This window comes from Lygodium microphyllum, chromosome 2, assembly GCF_053477565.2.
Source record: "Lygodium microphyllum isolate KBCC chromosome 2, Lygodium_microphyllum_v1.1.10, whole genome shotgun sequence".
Lineage (NCBI taxonomy): Eukaryota > Viridiplantae > Streptophyta > Polypodiopsida > Schizaeales > Lygodiaceae > Lygodium > Lygodium microphyllum.
Genome location: NC_141136.1, coordinates 28984272 through 29005417, shown reverse-complemented (window position 1 = coordinate 29005417; position 21146 = coordinate 28984272).

Here is a 21146-nt window from a genome sequence, read left to right as displayed (position 1 = left end):
TTGGGAAGGACACTTGCTTCTTGAGACTTTAAAATGAACTCCACTTCTTACACACCATTGTAAGTTGCAAGCTAGGGTTAAAGCACCATCTCTATATTTACTTATAGAAATCAGTTCACAAACCCATAAAAAATAATGAATAAAAAGATGAACTTTCTTCAATTAAGCCTATGGAGTAGCCTTATCAACCAGAACCTTTATACCATGCTTATAAACCTTCGACATAGGATCTTTATCTCCTCCTCTGAGTATATATTGCTTTGAAAGAAGGCCTCCAAAGGTTCTACTTTGACGATGGTTTGAAATTAAGGTAAGAAATAAGAAGGAAGAAGACTTTGTCTACCATCATACTCTAAAAGAAAAGAAAGAGATCATGACTCATTATATCAGATCATCCTCATGCCCCAACCCAAGCTATTAAAGCATACTATATAGATTTCTGAGCTCACTTGGAGTATTTGGCTACTAGTAATTCCATCGCTAGATATAATACATGCAAAGCATCCACTCATCATTCCATTTGGTGATGCTCCTCCATAGCTTCCAAATTGAAAGTGCTAATCCATTGAGATAATAATCTTGCTATTTTTTATCATAGCAATAAAATCGAATGAGTCGCTACATTCTTTGGCCCTATCCATAGTCATGCCTAATGGCCCAATTATCCTTGCTATATGCTTATTAAGGCTTGTTGCAAACAAGCCTTACAAGCCTTTAATCAACTAATTAGCCTCCCAAGCAATTCAAAAAAGACACACATAAATAGCATAATGTCCTCCCTTATAGTGTAAGTATCTTGCTTGTAAAATCTAACTACGAGTAGATATATACCTTTGTCACATTCAAGCCAAGTTCTCTCCAAGAATTTAAATATCTTCAATTCCCAATTCCATTAAGCATCAATGACATTATTGTGTCACTTTAAATATATAGATTCCTTCATCATTTCATGAGCCCCAGATTTTGGTTTTGAAATTTCCTAACAAAGACATGGACTCCAAATTTGAAAAAGTCTAGCTTTTTTAATTAAAAATTTTCTTGTTTTGTCTACCTCTCTCATGCTTGAACCCTTGTCTATATAATGTTTTCTATTAGGCCACACCATGCACCACATATCATTATACTTTTCCATTTTAAGGTGAATATAAGCAATGGTATGTATCATTGTGTACTAGATCTTGTTATAATACCTCCCTCGATTATGCAAGGAGTAGATTTGATCACTTAACTAGTAGTCTCTCCTAACTTCAAAACACATAAGCATATGCTACTACTATATTATGATGTATTCAGTAATTTTACCATTGAAGGAGCTAACATATCACATTTGGGGCTCTTCCTAATGTTATTGAAGGCTCATACATTCAAAACTAGACTCTATGCATACACAAGTGTCTAGAAATAGTTGGTTAGATGTAAGAAAATGGGTTTTAAATATAGCCAAATTAAGTGGAATATAGAAAATCCTTATTGCTTGAAAGAAACTCTACCCAGGGAGTTCACTCTTTGTAAACCAAACATGTCACCTACGAGGAAAGAATTGTGGAAAACCCCTATCTATGGCTTGTGCAAGAGTCATATGACCCCACCCCCTTTTTACACTTATATGATGTATCAATAAAATTTACTGTGAATTCTCTTTTTCACATATAAGATTGTATATTCTGTTTACTTCTTCCTCATATTGAGTAATATTAAAAGACTAGAATATTTCTAATTTAAAAACTATGCATTGCACTTTAAAGGTGATACATTGTCGCATCACTCCAAATGTAGTATTTCATGATGGTGCATTGTCTTGAACACCAAAAATGTAGTATTTAAAAAACATAGCAAATAAATTATCTTTCCCCTACCTCATTAATCTTCCTCCCCTCCCCCCATCCCCCCTATTTTTATGGGTGGAGGGGAAAATTAATAGGGCCTATGCCTAATGTATATCCTTATGCACTTTTTGAAAAAGAAAACCCTCCCTTGCACTTACATGGTTCCTTATGCACTTTTTGGGGAATAGACCCCTCTTTGGCACTTACTGGTTTCCTAAATTATCCATGGTAAACTCCTCAAGAGACGCTATGATTTAAATTAATTGAATTAGCTATGAATTCTCCCTTGACTATTGGAAAGCTCTTTGTAAATATGTATATTATGCATGTTTTCTCTTTGGATCCTAACTAGGAAGTGAGGTAGAGAGTAAAAACCCTCATTCATGACCACAATGACCATTATCAATCGTATCATTATATGCTCAAATGAAATTCTTTTATATATGAATATCATCAAAGTATATGAAGTAACTCAATAACGTGCAGTACAAATGTTGCAGATTAAAGGCCACATGTGTCTAGCAAACTACATTTACCTTATACTTAGTGCCCACATAGTTTTAAACTACAAGTGGTGGCTGCCCACCACTGTCATCTAGATTCCTTATTCTTTACTATGATAGAATAATAAAGAGAAGGCATGTCACACATTGTGACTGTTGAATTTTCCACACACTAGTCTTACTCTTTTGCATTCAGACCTCCATAGCCATTCCTCTTACTTCCCCTTGTGGTCTTCTCTCCCTCACTCTTGCTCACCCTTTCAAACTAATATTCAAGTAGGAATTCAAGGAGCTTGACCCATTCTACTTCAGCTTGGGAAAGAGAGCTTCAACCCCAACTTCCATGGCAGCTAGAGCTTCAATCATCTAAGGAAAATATCAAATCCCCACCTTCTCCAACTCATTCCTCAGCTTCAGCACAACCTTTGATCAATGCCTAGTAAAGTCAAAGAGTTAGGGATAGTAGGAGAAGTCCATAGAAATTATCCCACAATTGGTCATATACTTATAGGGGGCTTCCCTACTCACTTCCCCTCAGAAATTTGGCTCTACAACTCTTCTAATTCTTATTTAGCTATTGAGGACTCCTTCTAGCACTTTTGACTCTGACTTTGGGCATCATTTGAGAATACGAACTTACTATTCACAATTTTGGATAGCAAAGCATTTGAATGTTTATGCTTTACTAATGCTTTTTCACATAGGTTTTAATGCTAGGATGATATATTGATCTTAGGGATGCTCTACAAATTGAATAGAGCTCAGTTGTAACAAATCTAAATTCTATCACCCGTGAATAGGGCTTTGGGATAATTCATTTTTATTAGATTAAGGGATTTTTTTTTATTACTCCCTCCTTCCCCCAGCCGACTGTCGAGTTGGGGGAGAGGGAGGGAAGCATGGGACACCAAGCTCCTTGCTGGAGCTTGAAACAAGGGTTATTCATGCACATTGACATGAAGGAGAGATCTAAATTCTATCACGCGTGAATAGGGCTTTGGGATAATTCATTTTTATTAGATTAAGGCATTTTTTTAATTACTCCCTCCTTCCCCAGCCGACTGTCGAGCTGGGGGAGAGGGAGGGAAGCATGGGACACCAAGCTCCTTGCTGGAGCTTAAAACAAGGGGGATTCATGCACATTGACACGAAGGAGAGGGAGGATCCCCCTCCCCTCCCCTATTTAAGCCTTGCGCTACTACCGCTAGTAAAAAGGGAGGTGATCATGGGAGGATAGTGGGAGCCGCCATACTGCCGACGACTGACGAAGAGGAGGAAGGCTGTTTCGAACAGAGAGGAGGAGGCGGTAAACATCCTTGCTGCCATTGAAGGAAGGTTGTGTGATTGTTGCTATCGCCGTTCGGAACTGTCAGCTGTCTGCCGCTACCACCATCGAACCCATCTGCCGCCTCCATCCTCTCTCCCCATGTGGCTCCTGACCACAGAAACATCAAGAAGCTTCTTGAAGCTTCTAAGGGGGGCTCCTCTAAGCCCCCCTTCCCGTGGAGCCCCTATAAAGCCCCTTCCCATTGGAACCCTCCAAAAACCCAATTTCCTCCCTCGTGCCCTTTTTTTTACACACCCTTTTACCCCCCCACCCCTTCTTATGCCTTTTGAAACCCCTTTTCACCCCCCTCGTATTCCCTTTTTACACTCCCTTCCCCTCCCCGGGGTTTTTAAATCCCCTTAAGTGCCTTTCATTCCCCTTGTGTTCCCTTCGCCCCCTTGTGTTGCCCTTTGTCTTTTCGCCCCCCGGGCCTTTTCACCCCGTGTCCAAAAATCCCTTCAAGATCCTCCTTCCTATTCCTTTCACTCCTGTGTCCAAAGATCTCCCAAGGCTCCTTCATATGCTTTTGAAACCACACTCACATACACCCTTTTCACCGTGTATATACCCTATAGGGCCTTTTCTTTAGGCTTTGTAAACCTTTCCCTCCCGAAGAAACTAAGACCTTAAAGGTCTTATTACCCCCTCCTCGTGGTTAATCCCTTAATGATTCCTTGCCTCAGAAAAGAGAATAAGAGTATTGAAGCAACGGTGGAATTCTGAAAAGGAGTGTAAAGCTGCTTCCACGTTCAAAGGACTACAACTGTAATGCCCCCTAAAAAAGTCCAAGGAGTAGCTGCGAGAGGGTCATCTTTCGGTATCCATGTGGATATCTCACCCCAAAACCAGGTTTTTCCTTTTTAATTTTATATCAATTTTAATTCAATTATGCAAGATGAACTGTTAGGGATAAGATGTATTTTGTCCTAGTTATTTACGATGAAGGAATTTAGTTTAATTGAACAAGCAAAATAAATAAAGTATAAACATAGTTTTCCTTCAAATAGCATTATGTATTGAAACGAATTATGAGCAAGATTATTTATCCACTAAAGTAGTATACTTCGGTTAAGTCTAGAAGGTATAAAATTTCCGCTATTAACCCCTATTCTTTTTACAACAAATCATCATGGAAGGTGCAATTCATAAAAGGTTTCTTACGATGCTTAAACTCTAGGAAGTTATCATTGCTAACTGCATAACTTAGCAAGGGAAAGATTGCTTATTTGCCATGAGTTTTTGTTCTCAAGGAAAAAGGAAGATTAATTGAATTTACCTAACCTCAAATCGATAAAGTTTAGGATTGAAAAATCAATTGACACATAGATAACAAATCGTGCGGAAGTGATCTCGATATTACCTTCTAAAACTTAACCGAATTAAGATAAACTTAGAAATGCCTATGCTACGAAATATTCATTGGGAATGATTTAAAATCCGAGAAACGTTTATACCTTAAATACTTGCCCACCTTCCCTGATTGTAGGGTTAGTAAATCGTAAACATAAAAGAACTAGGGTTTGTCCCTAAATTTCCTAAAGAAAATAATAAAAGCTAAGAAACCCTAGGACTGACAAACATCAGCTTAAAGAAACTGTAACGGATTGTTTTGTAACTCCATTATCGCATAATATGATGCAGGACTTGCGCGGCAAGTATGAAGACATATGGTCTTGTGATTGATTCACAAGATGAAAGAATAAATTTCCACAACAAGGATGGGGGATCCTTATGCAAGTTATCTTGTATGAGGATGTATTCTTTGATATCCTTCTAAGTAAGGAAGGTTAAAAAAACTGGAAACCTAAGTATCCAATGAACTTTAGGGTTGACCAAGTTGGGTTAATAGGGTATGCCCTAACCCAGAATATAAAGGATCTTGCCAAGTTGCAAGGAACCCCGGATCCAGTGCTAGATGCATTCAAAAGGAAAGATTCCTTCCTTAGCAGTTTGCCAACAACAAAGATCGATCAATGGAAATGTTTGTGCTGGCTAGAGATTTTAGAGCACTGTTTGACTTGTTTGACCAATGAATTAAAAAGTAAATAAGTATCTATACTTCAGGTTGAAGGCCTGAAGGGAGTGGCAGCTTCAGTTACCCCCGACTGCCTGTTGACCCTAACCAAGGGGGTTGTTGACCGCGCCGGGAACGTGGACCGAACCTACCGCGAGGGGTCTCTCCGTTGAGCGCTACTTGGAGCAGGAGGATGCTTGGGTGCTAGGGGGGGGCTCTAGCCGTAAATCTCTCGCCTTCCGGGTCCTACACAAGAGCTAACGTGACTCGGGATTAGATCTCAAGGCCCACATGCTAGTCTTCGGGTGGAAACTTGGAATAGTGATCCCTGTGGATTACAAGCCTACGGGCGGAACTCCTTGTATTTTAAAGATAAATATGATGACATGTTAATAAAGAACTTGTTTGATATTATTTTTCTATGTCACGTGATAAGATTACGTGAAGGAACCAGTGCTTAATGGATTAATTAAAGAAGCTGATTGTTACATGTCCAATTAATGTGTTAGATAATTACATAACTAAAACAAACCGAGGAAAGTGCGAAGGATGGGCCATGGGTCCGTCCTATGGTTGGGTGGTTCTGGTTGGCCAGGAACTTTTCTCAAATCTCGAAGAACAGCGGGATGATTGTCAAAGGACACGAACAACGAAAGCAGTGACCTAGAGTTATGTCTTAACTGATTTAGGCTGTTTTAGGGAAACGGAATGGGACTATGCCTTATGGCAGAGAGGTTGAGCTTTGCATCCCTCTCGTTTCCCATTCTTCTTGAACCAAGTGCAGCGTGAATCCGCTTTGGACCTGGCGTTTCTGCGTAAAGTAGTTCGCTTGGGTCTGATGCTAGTTGCTGTTAGGAAATGACCATTCAGGAAAAACCCAAATTCCACTCGATCCTAAGTGGGAACGTCCAGAATACTTCTGCTATGTGGCAGACGCAGAAAGCCCTAGATCGCAAATCCCGTAACATTCCATGGGAGTGCCGAGCGGAGCTTTCTAGACACCCTTTCCGATGGACTACTAAGATGTATCCTGGATAATACTAGTGGACACGTTACAGTTGGTATCAGAGTCGACCAACAACGGAATTATTTTTATGAAATCTCAATGAAATGAAGTAAAGCAATTATTGTTGTCCAAACATTTCCTTACCTTCAATGTTGTCTTGCAAAATTACAAAGCATGGAACAAGTTCTTGGTATTTCAAGTCATGTTTATGACTGCAATGCATTCTCCGCTTTATAGAGAAAGAATTGGGATGATGAACATCCTGGAGCAGATCTATAATCCATCACCTTTGTACATAGAATGAAGATGGACGGGTGCTTCAGGAATCTACTATATAGCCGCCCACAGGTTTGCTTATCTACAGACCAACCTAAAGAGGATCAAGTTGTTGGAAGACCTGAAAGTTGTGAAGCTGTTCGTTTTTGTGGAAGGTCACGTAAATTCGATTTTATATATTCAAGGTCGCAGGGTTGAGCTGAACTCATATGTATATGAGGAAGTAACCCGTGTAATCCCCACTGATAAGATTAAAGTGTTGGGCCGCCATGAGAAGTATGGATTCCAACGGAAAGGATATCCTGAACTTCCAATGACTTATCGATTCCTGAAGATCCATGACCAAAAACCCTACTATTACATAGTTCCTGTAGATAAATGCAATTCAACGTTGTTCTCCCCAAACTAAATGTAAAAATAGGCTTATCATCGCATGAAACATTGTATTCGAAAGGGCTATGCCCATATAAATACAAATAAAGACTTCTTTTATCAATGTCTGGCTGTGCATAAGAGTTGATAAAAAGTTAAGTAGCTACATTGTTTACGAGATAGATGAATTAAAGATGTAATATAAGCTAACATTGAATATCGTATAATAACGTTAAGAAAACCTTTATTCAGGCACAACCCCAGGTACAAGTTCCTAATTCGCCTCCTACATCAAGTACTGTTGTGATCCAGGAGAAGATGTTCCTTCTCAAGCAGATTAAGCCACCCGAGTTTGACGGGAGAGGGAGATTCATTCAGGCTGATGCTGAAATTTGGATTGAATCCATGGAGGATTACTTTGAAGTAGCCGATATTGCACCCGTCAATCAGGCTATGCTCGCCAAGTTAAAACTCACCGGCGAAGCCAGACTTTGATGGAAGCAATGGTGCAGGGATCAAGGGATTGCAGAGGGATCCGTTACCTGGGAGAAGCTGAAGAAAGCCGTGCAGGGAAGATACTTACCACCTGCATATCACACGCAGAAAATGAACGAGTTCTACGAGCTAAAACAGCTAGGACTCACTCTTGACGCATACTACTCTAAATTCGTCTCACTTTTAAAGTATGCGCCACAGATGGACATGACACAACAGGTGTCCAAATTTTGTGCGGGCTTAAATCCACCAGTAAATACCCGTCTCGAATCTATGCGTCCATCAGATCTTCAGGATGCACTCATTCGAGCGGCGCCTATAATTCAGGACATGCAAGCTAGAATAAGGGGTAACAAAACTTGGTCTTATAATGATCTAAACAGAGGGGCATTCAGACCTCAAATCAAGAGAGTTCAAGGTCATAATCAGGGACAAAGAAAGAAAGCAAGGACGAATAACATCAACAACTTTGTTCCTACTCAAAGTAATGGCCGAAACCTCCATTGTTTCCACTACAACGAACTCGATCACTTCAAGAGGCAATGTCCCAAGCTTGGTGGAGGACATTGCCAAGCGCCTTTCCAAGGAACAGGCCGTGGTCAAGGAGCCACTACCCGAGGAAGAGGAAGAACTGCCTGCATTGCCAATAGGCAAATGTGCGAAGAAGGGGAAGAAGAAGGTCCGACCATGGAAGCAGAATTCGAAAGAGCGATAGTCCATGCCGCTTTACACAAAAAAGGGCCGAATCGCCAGTTTTCGGTGATTCAGACACTGTCGAACTATCAAGATAAAAGTTTCAAGACCTTGATTGATTGTGGCAGTACACATTCCTTTATCTCACCAGCATGGGCAAAAAGATTAGAAATAACCATAGTAGAAGCACCTACCCTGCTTGTGGAATTGGCAAATGGTCGTGAGGTTACTTGTACCAGGCAAACTGCTAAGGTGGAATTCTTTCTGGGAGGAAAGAAGACTTCGTTTAAATTCAGAGTCATGAATTTAGGTATCCATGAGTGTCTACTCAGAATGGATTCGCTTAAGCCTAACGACGCCCACATTCACTGTGGAAAGGGTCAATTTTCCTTTCGAAACTCTGAAAGGGAATTAGTCACAACTCAAGGTGAGACAGGAGTGCCAAGAATCCAATTGGCCAAAGTATCTCGCATCATAAAAGGAGTCAGAAAAGGATTACCTATTTACTTGATCAAACTCAACAAATTAGATCAAAAGCAAGAGTCTCATGAAGGACCTTCTTGGCTAAAGGAATACGTGGACGTATTCCCTGAAGAGTTGACCGAACTTCCGCCTCTAAGAGAAGTGGATCATGAGATTAGGTTAGTACATGGAGCTGCGCCAATTGCAAAGAGACCTTATAGAATGTCCATACTAGAAGCAATTGAGTTGAAGGAACAACTCAAGCAACTGCTAGATTAGGGCTACATCCGGCCTAGCAATTCACCGTGGGGAGCTCCAGTACTATTCCAGAAAAAGAAAGATGGGACACTTCGACTATGTATTGATTACCGAGGGTTGAATCAATCAACAGTCAAGAACAAGTATCCTATTCCTAGAATAGATGAGCTTCTTGATCGTCTTCAGGGTGCAAAGATATTCTCCAAGATGGATCTCAGGTCAGGTTACTATCAGATAAGGATCAAGGAAGAAGATATCCCCAAGACGGCCTTCAATACAAGATATGGGCACTTTGAGTTCCTAGTTATGTCATTCGGACTTATGAATGCACCTGCTACCTTCAACAGGTTAATGCACGATATCTTTAGGCCATATCTTGATGATTTCGTGCTTGTCTTCTTCGATGACACTTTAGTCTATTCTAAATAGGAAGAAGATCATGAACCTCAACTTTGGATTGTCCTTGAGACAATGAGGTCACATAAGCTGTATGCAAAAATGAAGAAGTGTGCATTCTTAAAGTGTCAGATTGAATATCTTGGATTCATAGTATCAACAGAAGGAATATCAGTGGACCCAGCCAAGGTCAAAGATGTGCTTGAGTGGCCAACACCAGTATCCGTTGTCGTATTGCTCCGCATTCGAGGTGTGAAATCCACCCAAAAGTTGTGTGTGTGGGATTTGTTACTTTGTACATACTTAGTCGTTGTGTTTGCATTTGTTTTGTGTGGGCAATATAGTGGAAAAGGGATTGGAGCAAGAGGAACTTATTTGTAACGCTCTAGTTGGCATGTATGCCAAGTATAGAAACCTACCAGATGCGTATGTTATTTTTGATACACTATCCAATTGAGATGTTGTGACATGGAGCTCTTTGATTGGAGGATATACCCAACAAGAACACATTCAGGAGGCTTTGTGACTGTTTGATCGCATGAGTGATCTAGGTTGTGAGCCTGCTAGCTTCACGTACAATCGTGTTATAGACTTTCTCATCAAGGCACAAAGATTTGATGATGCATTGGAAATGTATAATAGAATGCAGAAAGTAGAAATGCTTCCAGATAGTCTCACTGAGGGTATGGTTACTCTTAGACTATGCAAAGCCAATAAAGTAGATGATGCTCCTCAAGCTATATTTCCAAGTATTGTAGGCCGACCATGGCACACTGGTGTTATGGTTGGTATGGGATGCTTATGTTAGTGATGAAGCTCAATCTAAACAAGGAATATTGACTTTAAAGTATCCCATTGAGCATGGTATTGTTACCAACTGGGATGACATGGAGAAAATTTGGCCACTGTGCAGTAAAAATAGAGCTGTCCGATTGGGGAAGAAAAAAGCAATGAACGAAAGGAGTGGAAAAAGCTGCTTTTCTGGTCCGAAAGGAGGAAGAAGAAAAGACGTTGAGCTTTTGGAAGGGAGGCATATACGAAACGGAGAAGAAATGGAAAAAAAGAAAAAGAAAAAAAGTTGATGAAGTGGAGGAGGAAGCATTAGTCATGAGAAAGCGACAATGACGAGAGGGAAAAAGCTGGAAAGAAAAAGCCGAAGAAAGCAACGCAGACGCTCCTGCGGGATGAAGAGGAAAGGACAGAAAGAGGGGAGGAGACGCATAGATGTGGTCGCAACAACGAAGAAGGAGCTATGATAGGAGACGATAGGGCTACGATGAAGATGTTGAAGTGGTGGCTCTTCAGAAGATAGAACAGAAGTCGTAGCTAAGGAAGACGTGGAAGACTGTGTTGCAGAAAAGACGTTGCTATGATGGAAGTTGTTGGGAGGCATACTTGTGATGTCCTTCTTCACCTGCTTTGTGTCAGGTCTTCATTCGACAAGTTGCATTCTAACTTTCTTCGTCTTCGGTGCTGACGGTCTTCTGACCTACTGTAAATAGAGCTCCAAATTTCGCTCGGAAGTCTTCTTAATCGGTAATGTGATTCTTGTATTCTTCAAGATGGTTTAATTGATAGAGAATCAATGCTTCACGTATAATGTCTGCTATTCGTGAGCACTGAGTCAGAAAGCCAACTACAATACGCTTCGAGTTCAATCGTCTTAATGTAAAGGACACGAAGGACGAGGAAGGTGACGAGAGGCGGCAACTGATGAAACGAAGCATCGACGAGCTCTGTGATTTTGAAGAACTTAAAGGCATAGACGCTGCTGCGACTGAGAAGATGAGGGAAAGAGGCTTCAGAGTGTTATCGGTAGCCACATGCCGCATCACCTCTCCCAGCACTATCGCGACATCATCAATCTGTCTATCCTGAAAAACATTGTCTCGCTCCACTACGTCAAAGGTCTATGCTCGAGTTGCTACGACTAGCAAGGAAGCATGTGTCCATGGGGCTGATAATGTACCTGAAAGAGGAAGTACCAGGCAACCAAAAAATCAAATGAACAAAATCACATAGGGATTAATAACTACAAAGATGGTGTTTGCATAAACCAATTAGTATAGATGAGAGACTTGTGCAATCTCTCAAACCCAAACATTGTGATGAAATATGAAAGTTCTCCCATTGGAAGTAAAGTGAAGTATCCAAGAGCAAAGGAAGCTCAATACATGCATGTCATAACATTCGAAAGCCCAAAGGTACCAAAGAATATCTCCTAGAGCATGTAAATAAAATCAGCATCATCCAAGCCTATGAATAAGAGATCACTGAACCACACAACCTCTATAGATATGAATATAAGAGAGCTATTTTAGCCATTATTTCTTGTAGAGATACTCAAAAGGTGTAGTAAACTTTTAGAATAGAGTGACATACTGAAAGCAAGTGTCTTTTTAGCCAATTTTTGAAAATCTCATAATAAGAGAACAACTCTTGAAGTGCGTGGTGGTAGGCAATCGCAAATTTCAAGCAGCAAACAACACTCTGGAGACAAGAAGAGCTCATTGTGGCAACATACTATTTTACAAAGTAGACTAAATCCCGTTCCCTACGATGAAGGATAATGCCAAGGAGATGGCTAGTTTCATTTTGAAGTAAATTGTTTGCAATTTTGGTCCATCTAAAGAGCTTGTGTCTGACCATGGAACACACTTTTTGTGAATAAAGTGATTTTTGTGAATAAAGTGATTGAGGCCATTGTTACCCAAAGAAGAAAAGAGGAATATTTAAATTCTTATGCAAAGCAAAGATTTTCAAAATGGTTACAAACTAGACAAGGAGATGGAAAAGGATGGGTTTCAAGAAACCCTAAACATCTTTTAGTTCAACTCTGTTCTGTAGAAGAGCCTTTAGTTTCAAGAAATTCACTAGGTCCTCCACTACAAGATATAGGCCTTATATCGACGTTAAAAGCGACGAAAATGTAAATAAAGAAATTTGCCCCCATCGTCGCAAAAAGAGTCGTTATTGGTGACGCCATAGAAGGTATTAGCGTCGTTATTAGAGTCGCTATTTATGTCATTACAAGCATCGCATTTGCAATGCTGATAACGACGCAAATAGCGATGCTGAGAACGATTTCATTGTCAAAAGCTACAAACTATGATGAGAAGTGGTCAATAAATGATGCAACCTTTGCCATTGGAAAGGTTGAACAAATACTTGGCCAATTTTTTCAACAAGAGGATGAAAATGATATATCCCTTGTAGATATGTTAGAGTTAAAGCTCCCTACAACCATTGCATATATGAGAAGCTTTGGAGTGATTAGTAAAAAGGATGAGGAAGATATTGACATTTGTTGCTATCAAGTCCACATATCAATACTATATAATAGTTATATATCAGTGGCTTTCATAATTTGCCTAAATAGTTGCAAGAGAAATAATTATATTTTCCTATATTGAGTTCTTTTTGTGTTTTGTTTAGATTGACTCATAATTTTAGAGATTAGTCTGATTGATAAGGGTACTTTTTGAGATGTGTGGTAGAAACCCAATTTTTTTCATTTTTCTCTCTTCGGTATATTTTGAGAGTTTGAAAAAAATGGTCCCTTGAATAGCTTGTTTAATACAAATTTTCAATATGGGTAACAAGATTATCCCTCATAAAGTTACAAATTTTGTGAAAAAACTCTAAGTTTTGGCAAATACATTGAAAAACTCAAAGTTTTGGAAAAGTTTGTGAAAAAACTTCAAATTGGGGGCTTGCTTTTTTAAATCCCCCGCAGTGGCAACCTCCACAACACGTTTTCCACTCTCTAAAGTCCCCAGATTAAGTTGTACTATTGAACCTTATATTGCATGCAACTTGTGGTCCCCTCTCAAGAAGATCCAGCAGAGAGATTGATTTTGAAGGTTTTTTAAGCATCATCCTTCAAAGGGGCTTTTATACTTAGGATAAGAATAGTTATTATGTACCCTTCCAATCTTTTCACAAAGAAAGTGAGGTTTTAGTAGAGCCCTTCAAATTCTAGCACTGAGACTAAGTTTCTGTTGTCTCTCTAAGAATTGAGGGCTTCCAGGTCACATAGGGCACTGGTTTTGCAATGCTTGTATCATTCTCGGCTCTGTTTTCTGCACACTGATGGCAAGAAAAAGGGACCACACATGATAACCCAATCCTGTAACTTTACTTAACAATCAGGATAGCATCTTGTTGGCATTTGCTGTTTCACCTGCTTCTCTTAAGCCTTCTATCAACCTGTTGCTTGCATCCTCATAGCCATGCTCTCTCATGTAACCCAACAATTTGTCAATTGCCCCATTGGCATCTTGCTTTTGGTAGGCTGAAAACACTGCTCCAAGCTTGATTTGATTCAAATCAACATGGGTCTTTGAAATGCCCCAAGAATTTGATCCAGGAGGTTCAACTGATCACCCACTGGTCAAAACTCTCAACATAAGATACATGCGCACCAATTACTCTGAGCTTTGTTGCTCATACATATACACTGCAATGATGTGCAAAACCTCATGAATCCTGAAAGGCATCCGATCTCGGTGTTGAAGCTGTATATGCGCTTGCTGACAAAGCCACGGTCCCATTAGATGATGCTCTGGACTCTCCCTTGACATCCCCACCACTGCTCACTTCTTCCAAAGCTTTCAACTTCTCCCTCCTTGCTCTTTCCTATACCTCTTCCTGTAAATCACGAATTTATTTATGTTGTTCAGCTTGCCATCTTTCTACATCACTCAGAAACTCCCCACTGCTGTACCCAACCTTTCAGTGATTGCCTCTGCCAAAGATGTCGAAGGAAAAAAAGCTTCCAATACCCCCTTCTTTCTCCGCTAACAGTCGTCAGTCCGCTTCCTTCCAGCCGCATCCTCAGCATTGCCTTCTCAGAGCCTTCTGTATTAATGCTCAAGGAGGTCGAGGAGGTCCAGGGGATACTGAGAGCAAGATGTACAGGTCGACATTCTCGCCCTCCTCAAATTCGATCACAAAAACATCTCCTCCTCATTAATCGCTCCCATAAACCAGAATCAAAAGCAGGTCGAAAGCCTCCTCTAGAAATAGCTATCCGTCCGCTTTCTTTCTGCATTTTCCGAAGTGCCTTACCATGAAACTATTGAATGAGTTGGAAGCTAATCAAATACAGCTCTCGCTTCCGCAGGATTTCCACATTTGGCATACATATCCACAAGAGTATTTGCAATGATGGTATCGACAAAACAATCTCTCTCTACGATATTATAACCATGAATCACCATGCCATGTTTACTTATTCCTAGAGTCCCACAAGCTTTCAAAACAGACAGAAAGGCAACTCTACCAGGATCCACACCATCATGCTGCATTTTCTCAAAAAGTTCAAGTGCAACGATGTCATGCCCTTACTGAGCATAGCCTGAAATGAGTGTGCTCCAAGAAACAACATTTGGATTTGGTAGGAGTCTAAACAAAGTATGTGCCTCTTCCAAACTTCCATGTTTGATGCAAAAGTCAACAAGGGCACTATTGACAGCAATGTCAAATTCCATCTCGACATTGATGATCTGATGATGAATCAACATACCATGTGCTATGGCTCCACTAGTGCTACATGCTTTTATTATGCATAAGAACATGACTCTATCTGGCTATATCCCCTCTTTATGCATCCACCCATAAAGATCAAGGCCATATGACCATGTCCTGTTTGGGCATAACCTGTGATGATAAATGCCCAAGATACAACATTCCGTTGCTCCAAGTTTTCAAACGTTGTGTGGGCAGCATCTACGCTTCCACATTTGGCATACATCTCAACCAATGTACTTCCAACGATCATATCAGTCTCTAGCCTGTCTGCGATGATCTGTTTGTGAATGGATCTACCCTGTTTTAGGTCTCCAATGCTGGCACATGCTTTCAAGGCACCAACATATGATCCTCTATTTGGACAGGAGCCTTCTTGCATCATCCTGTGAAAGAACTCAAGAGCCTTTTGCCCCTCTGAGTTTCTGGCATAGGCGGAGATAATGGAGTTCCAGTCATGCACAAAGTAACAAATGTCACACACAAACTTTTTGGTGGATTCCACACCTCGAATGCATAGCAGCACGACAATGTATCACAATCTAGAAGGGATTACTTGTCTTGATCTATCTTCCATATAAATTTGTATTTTGTCCTAGTGTCCCATCCCTCATCAACAAATTGTATAACATGATCATATGTTAGTCTCTTCATTAAAAGCATGGCCTTTGATCTTCTTATCTCAATATTAGAAAACAACTCAAAATATATATTAATAGGCATGATCAAAGTATTTTTCATTACCCTACTTGAGATATTAGGTTTTAATGCTCTTTAAATCTCATAAACTATTTATATCTATAGCCCTCACTAGTACCTAGACTTGGCAAAGGCCACTCAAAGCTTGAAAAATCGAGCAAAGGAAGGGAGGATACTGATCCCTATTGGCTACGATGCATGGGGACAATATAAGAATGGTCATAGAAGAATATTCCATTCTCTACGAAATTTGTCATTTTTCTATCTTTGTACATCTCTTCTCCAATAAATTCATGCATCACATCAATAACATCAACAATAGACTCGATTGGTTTCAATTCCTCAAGTTTAGAGGGATAGACATCTACATGATAAATGAATAAATGTTATAATGGAAAACCTTAAACCAAGTTTTAGAAAAGAAAGACTTTAAGAATTAAATCCTTACAATTTGGCCTATACGTTGGAGTATTTGAAGTTCCAAGTTTCAAATATAGCTCTCTATGTATAAACACATGTTGCACCAGTATCTCTTTCATGCTATTCTTATTTATTCCAACCTTGAAATCTCGGATTCTACCCTTCCAAGTAGAGATGAATGAGCTCTCATATCTTCACCTTTTCCCACGTTTTGCCTATTGTATGGTGATCCAACTGCCTTTGCTAACGAGTGTAGGAATCTATCTTTTATCTTTTTGGAATGAGTTAAATATTGATATGGATGTGATTTGGGAGCTTCGATGCCTTATTGAAGGTCGAATTTTTGTATCCGTGGTATAGAGAGAGAGAGAGAGAGAGAAAGAGAGAAAGAGAGAGGACTAAACTACCACAAAGGAGGGAAAAACACGAGAGGGATAAAAGATAGAAGAGAAAAAAATAAGTTCCAAGCTCTTTACTAGTTTGAATTTAGATTAAACATATCGTTATCATTAATCGAGACATATCATTAAATAAAAGTGGCTAGGACTATCTATCATTAATGCAAAGAATGTTATAATCATGAATATAAGAGGCTAAAAATAGATGTTGATAATACAAAGTTGTAATATTATATATATATATATATATATATATATATATATATACATATATATATTTGTAAATAATTTTTGTTTTTTTAAAAAGAAATTTCGTTACAGAGGCTCTACTCCTATTGGTCTAGAGAACTCTCTCTCTATCTCCTAAAAGGCATTTTTCGTGACCTCAAAACTCCCCTAATGAAACCAAGTTACCAATAGGTAGTGGCATCTAGCAAGTGACTAATCAACGACATCAAATAAAGCAAGTGACCAATAGGTAGTGGTGTCAAAAAATCAACTAGTCAGTAGTGTCAAATAAAGTGAGTGACAAACACATTAGTGACTCTACAATTGGTAGCTATGTGGTCACTAATATTAAGGGCACCTGTGTGTTAGCAAATTTGCATGGTAGTTAAATCTACAGGTTTTGCTCTTGCGTATGAGTGGTCAAGCTATTAAGACCACCCTAAAAGACCCCAACCAATGATGATGGGTATGTTGAAGTTAGAGAGAGAGAGAGAGAGAGAGAGAGAGAGAGAGGGGGGGATGGATGAGAGGCTAGTCATAATCACCAATGGAGAAAGTGAGAGAATGAGTGTTGAAATGAACTCCATTTGCTCTTCTTTTATCTTCTTTTATTGGTCTCTTCTTGGGGTGTAACCAACAAGCATGTTGGCCTACCCTTCAATACAATATTAGTGAGTTTGGGAATCTCCGGCCAATTCCCATTTTTTGAATACTAAAAATGTGGCATTCAGATAACATGCCCATAAGCAATGGTATGTATCATTATACTTTTCCATGCACCACATATCATTATACTTTTCCATTTTAAGGTGAATATAAGCAATGGTATGTATCATTGTGTACTAGATCTTATTGTAATACCTCCATGGATTATGCAAGGAGTAGATTTGATCACTTAACTAGTAGTCTCTCCTAGCTTCAAAACACATAAGCACATGCTACTATTATATTATGATGTATTCGGTAATTTTACCATTGAAGGAGCTCACATATCACATTTTGGGCTCTTCCTAACATTATTGACAGTTAGCACATTCAAAACTAGACTCTATGCATACACAAGTGTCTAGAAATAGTTGGTTACATGTAAGAAAATGGGTTTTAATAGCCAAATTAAGTGGAATATAGAAAATCCTTATTGCTTGAAAGAGACTCTACCTAGGTAGTTCACTCTTTGTAAACCAAACATGTCACCTACAAGCAAAGAATTGTGGAATACCCCTATCTACGGCTTGTGCAAGAGTCATATGACCCCACCCCCTTTGTACATTTATATGATGTATCAATAAATTTTTTTTGTGAATTCTCTTTTTCACATATAAGATTGTATATTGTGTTTACTTATTGTGTTTACTTCTTCCTCATATTGAATAAAATTAAAAGACTAGAATATTTCTAATTTAAAAATTATGCATTGCACTTTAAAGGTGATACATTGTCACATCACTGCAAATGTAGTATTTCATGCTGGTGCATTGTCTTGAACACCAAAAATGTAGTATCTCAAAAATACAACAAATAAATTATCTTTCCCCTACCCCATTCATCTTCCTCCCCTCCCCCCATACCCCCTATTTTTATGGGTGGAGGGGAAAATTAATAGGGCCTATCCCTAATGTATATCCTTATGCACTTTTTGAGAAAGAAAACCCTCCCTTGCACTTACATGGTTCCTTATGCACTTTTTGGGGAAGAAACCCCTCCTTGGCACTTGCATGGTTTCCTAAATTATCCATGGCAAACTCCTGAAGAGACTCTATCATTTAAATTAATTGAATTAGGCTATGAATTCTCCCTTGACTATTGGAAAGCTCTTTGTAAATATTTATATTATGCATGTTTGCTCTTTGGATCCTAACTAGGAAAGGAGATAGAGAATAAAAACCCTCATTCATGACCACAATGACCATTATCAATGCTATCATTAATTCTCAAATGAAATTCTTTTATATAGGAATATCATCAAAGTATATGGAAGTAACTCAATAACCCGCAGTCCAAATGTTGGGGATTAAAGGCCACATGTGTCTAGCAAACTACATTTACCTTATACTTAGTGCCCACACAATTGTAAACTACAAGTTGTGGCTGCCCACCACTGTCATCTATATTCCTTATTCTTTACTATGATAGAATAATAAAGAGAATTAAGGTCGCACATTGTGACTGTTGAAGTTTCCACACACTAGTCTTACTCTTTTGCATTCAAACTTCCATAGCCATTCCTCTTACTTCCCCTTGTGGTCTTCTCTCTCTCACTCTTGCTCACCCTTTCAAACTAATATTAGAGTAGGAATTCAAGGAGCTTCACCCATTCTACTTCAGCTTGGGAAAGAGAGCTTCAACCCCAACTTCCATGGTAGATAGAGCTTCAATCATCTAAGGAAAATATCAAATCCCCACCTTCTCGAACTCATTTCTTAGCTTCATCACAACCTTTGATCAGTGCCTAGTAAAGTCAATGAGTTAGGGATAGTAGGAGAAGTCCCTAGAAATTATCCCACAATTGGTCATATATTTTTAGGGGGCTTTCCTACTCACTTTCCCTCAGACATTTGGCTCTAGCAATTCTTCTAATTCTTATCTAGCTATTGAGGACTTCTCTTAGCACTTTTGACTCTGAATTTGGGCATCATTTGAGAATACAAACTTACTATTCACAATTTTGGATAGCAAAGCATTTTAATGTTTATGCTTCACTAATGCTTATTCACATAGGTTTTAATGCTAGGATGATATATTGATCTTAGGGATGATCTAAAAATTGAATAGAGCTTAGTTTACTCAAACATTCAAGGGATCTCTGTTCTCTTAAATAGTGGATAGAAAGCATATGCTTTGAATATCAGTGAAATATATGCTTACATGCCATGGGGAAATGCTCTTTGATCATGTGTATGCTTGACACTATTGGGCATGTATGGATATGCTCTCCTTTTGGCCTTGAGCTTTAATTCTAAGCTCTCTTATATCCATATCTATAGAGGTTGCATGGTTCAGTGATCTCTTATTCATAGGCTTGGATGCTTATTCTATTTACATGCTCTAGGATATATTATTTTGTACCTTTGGGCTTTCAAATGTTATGGCATGCATGTTTTGAGCTTCCTTTGCTCTTGGATACTTCACTTTGCTTCCAATGGGAGAACTTTCATATCTTATTGCAAAGCTTGGGTTTGAGAGATTGCACAAGTCTCTCTTCTATACTTATTGGTTTATGTAGACACCATCTTTTTAGTTATTAATCACTATGTACTTTTTTTCATTTGATTTTTTGGTTACCTAGTACTTTCTCTTTCAGGTACATTATCAGCCCCATGGATACATGCTTTCTTGGTACTCGAATGTTATGATAATGCTTTGAGATGCTAGTTTGATTTTGAAGAGCTTGATTATCTTAGTTTTTAAGATATTTATTTCTATCATAATAGTTTGGACAATAAGCATACAACAATGGACTCTATGCTTTGAATGCCCATTCTGTCTACATGATATTTTAAGCATGCTATATGTCTATAGTGATGTCTAGGATTGATGTAAAAATCCAAATATAATTATAACATGCTTTGGCACTTGATTTTGAGTTACATTTGATTTACTTGGACTTTGGTCAGTTGCTTTGAGCTTCCGTACTTACTCACTTATGGGTATTGAAGCTCCAATTGGAAACTTATAGTCCCATATATATTTGAGATGTGCTCGGGCTTTCCAGATGCTTTTGCGTATATGTCTTGAGCTTTGCCTACTCACTTTGCATTCAAGATTCTCTTCTAGATGGAGATGCTTATACTTACTTGGTAGAGCTTTGCCCTTTGAGACAATCCAACTCTTGGTTCATGTATATGCTCTTGAGAGCGGAATCTTGTGCCGCGAGGTGCTTAAAAATAGCTAAAATTACGAATATCAAGGGAAAAATATTCAACGTCAAAGGTGGCGGCTCGATCTAGGACGATTTTAAGCGTCAAAGTGCCTTAAAGGCGCCCGAGCGACACTTGTTGATTTTTCATAATTTTTCAGACTGTCGTGCGGGTTGACAAAAGTTACCGGCCAATGCGTGATGCCAAGCCGGATGCCCAAGATTTTTCAGAGCTCAATTCGGAGTCCGGACGGGGAAATGGCCAAGAAACCGGTCAAGATGCGAAGAGGTGGACATTAGAGTGGCCAAAGTGGGCATGACTTTTGGGAGCCCCCAACATTTTATTCAAACATAGCAAATCGTGGAGAGAGAGAGGATGAAGAAAACG